Below are 3,656 nucleotides of genomic sequence, written 5' to 3' on the forward strand. Positions count from 1 at the left end.
TGAGTCCAAAAATTATGGAAAAGTAAAAGAAAAGATTCTTTCATTGTTTTACAAACCCTCCCCCAGGTCCCCTCCACCATGTAGCCCTCGCTCTGACTCAAGCGCATTACTAGGTGCAAAGAATAAATTAGCCTAGAGTTTTGGCCCTGTAGTTCTATTGACACATATAAGCTTCTGATAAATGGGCTTTTTTTTTTGTTATAATTAACTGCAGTGATATTTATATAAATGCCTATTGAAACACTGCATATTTTATTGACAGTAATTTTGGTGTTACCCCACTCCAATAATAACACTCAGTGTAGTTTACATCCCCTGAACACCCCAGTGATGAGTGGCACTGGGTTAGCTTGAAGAAAAAATGGGACAAGTAAGACTCTGACTTCTAAATAAGTGGTATACCCTACATGTTGTTGGATTACTTTTCCGACGGAACGGATGTCGTTGGGTAATAACAACAGCTCTTTTTTTTTTCTATAATTATATTTTATTAATTTTCATAAACATTTACAGAGATTTTGGGTTTCTATTCATTCATTGTTGCACTATTCTCTCTACCCTCCAAGGCGTCAATTCTCCTTCTATCATCCCTAGTCATCATCCAGCTCTCTGATGCATAGCAAGTGATTGCAAAGACCATGGCATTTCTCAGGAGCACTTTATTCTCCAAACTGACATCCTTGCACTTCAGCACTTTAAAGAGGTCTCTAACCGCAGACTTTCCCATCGCAATACATCTTTTCATTTCCTGGCTGCTCTGTGGATCCGAGCAAACCAAAACTGTGAACAATCTCAATCTCTTCACCATCCATCCTGATGCTGTCAGTTGGCCCAGTGGTGAGAATCTTTGTTTTCTTGATATTAAGTCTCAATCCATACCGAAGACTGCAGTCCCTGACCTTCCACAGCAAGTGCTTCAGGTCCTCTTCAGTTTCAGCAAGCAAGGTTTTGTCATACCTGATCAATTTTCCAAATGACTAAATTATCTCTGTCCTTAGTTTAACAGTAGGCTTGAGTATGTCAGAGATTGTGAGGATGGCACAGGATAGGGCAAGGTTCAGAACTGTTGTTCACAGCACCTAAAAACAACATCTTTGGAGGCAGAAAATAAGAAGTTGCCTTAAAAAGGCAGTGGTTTCAATTACCTTTATCTTAGGCTTTGTTTTTAAATTTGATGACTGGGTCAGTGTCGATTTTCATCTGCATCTTGGCATTGTCTTCTAGTTCCAAACTGCACTCACAGGACTCAACTCTAAATCATTCAAGGAGGAGAAGCTTTCTAAGGAATCTGTTTTCCAGTTGTTATCTATCTATAGACCTTTTAAAAGAAATTCTGGTTAGCTCTTATTATTTCAATATAATTAACTCTTGACTCAGAGATGGTCCTAAATAAGTAGTTAACACTAGTACTAACATTACTGTGATATTACTTATTTATTAATATCTACCACTAATACTAATATCATTAATAGTGGTATCATAAATTAGTGTTGAGATATCTAGTGAATTTAGACCACAATTCATTAACAGACTGAAAACTATAAATTTCCCAGAGATGTGAAAATATTCTCAAGCAAAAAGTGCTTTTATAGTTTATCCAACAAAGGAAAATGAAGATATAACTAAGTTGAAAAGTGAAGGACATGATATTGCTAAAATTTGATAAACTCGATTTTGAGAGGTTAATCTTATAATAATAAATCTAAATGGTTTTGAAAGATGTTTTCTCAACAATATTTCAGATCTGACTTTTATTTATTTACCTGGCTTTAAAAATTCAGGGATTTGAAGAAAGATGAAAGATTTTTATCATAGTTACAACAATGTCTCATCTTTAACTACCTTGAGGCTGCAAGCAATTATTTGACTGATATAATAGATTAGTGAAATAATTCTACATGACAACTATATTTTTCTTTTTGAATCCAAAGTTGCAAAGTGAAAAGTGAGTTTAATTAAGTGGAAAGATAATCCGCGATTAAATAAACTAATGAAGCACATATTGCAAACAAATTAGCAAGTTTATGATTAGGGAGAATACAGTCAAATAGTTTGAGGCAAAACTTCACTGGTTATAAAGAAAAGGCAAGAATGCTAGATCTTATCTAGTTTTTGAGCTGGGGAGGGGCAAGGCCAAATCGTCCCCATTTCATTATCAGCTGCTCTGGAAATGCAATTACCCGAAGTAGCTTGATGTCCCTTGTCAGACTTGGATAAGTGTTTGTGCTAACGATGCAAGGACAGCGCTGAGGCATGTGGGCCCCAGTCCCAGGGCGCACGTGCAGAATCCTAATCAGCACTTAATTCTTTGACTTGGAGAAACCTGCAGTGCCCAGAGGGGAAGAGTAATCTGAGATTTACACAGAGAAAGAAAAACTACACCTGCCTGCCTGAGAGCTGCTGGGGATTTGCACTTTTGGGCTCTCTTCTGGATTCTGCAGTTACCTGAAACTCTGAGGTAAAGATTGGCCTAACTGGTCACCCTTATAAAGCCTCATCCATGAAAAGTTGTTCTGAGAGGTTAGCTCTATAAGGACCCCGGGTATTTTGTTTGGTTTTTTAATTGCTTGCTTGCTTGCTTTCTCTCTTTCTCGCTCTTTCTTTCTTTCTATTTTTTTAAACTAGTTTACTTACAAATTTCGAATATATTGATTTTGAGAACAGATTCTTCCAATTTCCCTCACCCCCACCACTCATCAAATTGTATAACCCCATGATTAATTTCCCCCCTCCCCCTATACATCCTCACCCCTCTGCTTCCACCCTCTCCCACCCTTCTTGGAGCCTTATACTCATTCTACAAGAATGGTTTTATAAGATTTGTGTCCTACTTCCCTAAATGTGTGGGATGAAGTAGTATGCAGAGCAAGGTTGTGGGATGAGGGTAGCTTTTACAACCTGTGGTTCTCTAGCATAGAGGAGGAGTTGATGTTTTTCTGGATCCATCAGTTTTTAAGTGAATTATTGTAAGTGTGGAGTGGGAAATGACTTTGCAATCTAACACATTATTCCACTTGACAATTGAGTTTCCCTCTCTTCTTTTCATCCAAATTAAATGCCTATTTTGAAAAAGATTACTTTCTATGATTCTGAAATTGCAGCTGGATTTATTCATCCTTTACAGGAAGTAGAGAGATCTGGTCATGTAGCCTTATAGGAAGTCGTGCCAATCCTTAGGCTACACATCTCCAGAAGGTCTAATCTACGAGTGGCTCTCTGGGTCTAAAGATGTGCAACCTTTTCTTTTTGTGATTTATAGTCTCAGAAACCCATTGGAGGGTTGCTATGAGTTGGAACCAACTTGAGACTTGACAGCAATGAGTTTTATTGTTGTTTGTTTGCGGGTTTTTTTTTGGCTGAGTACAGTGTACTTTATTGATGGTACATGACAAGATTTGTGTCCTACTTCCCTAAATGTGTGGGATGAAGTAGTATGCAGAGCAAGGTTGTGGGATGAGGGTAGCTTTTACAACCTCACCAAGGCTTGGCTCACCAAGCCCCTCCCCTTTCTCAGGGGGATTTGATGGAAACTTGTGTCAAGGATGTGAGATTCTCAGTGTGTGGGAGGATCAAGTTGGGGCAAGGACTCCCCAGCAGCTGAGGGTCTCTCTCTTCTAGTGCTATTGCTGGGGCTGGTGGTCCAAGGGGATCTTATT

This window comes from Elephantulus edwardii, unplaced genomic scaffold (assembly GCF_000299155.1).
Source record: "Elephantulus edwardii isolate Elephantulus edwardi_28Jun2011 unplaced genomic scaffold, EleEdw1.0 scaffold00010, whole genome shotgun sequence".
Taxonomy (NCBI): Eukaryota; Metazoa; Chordata; class Mammalia; order Macroscelidea; family Macroscelididae; genus Elephantulus; species Elephantulus edwardii.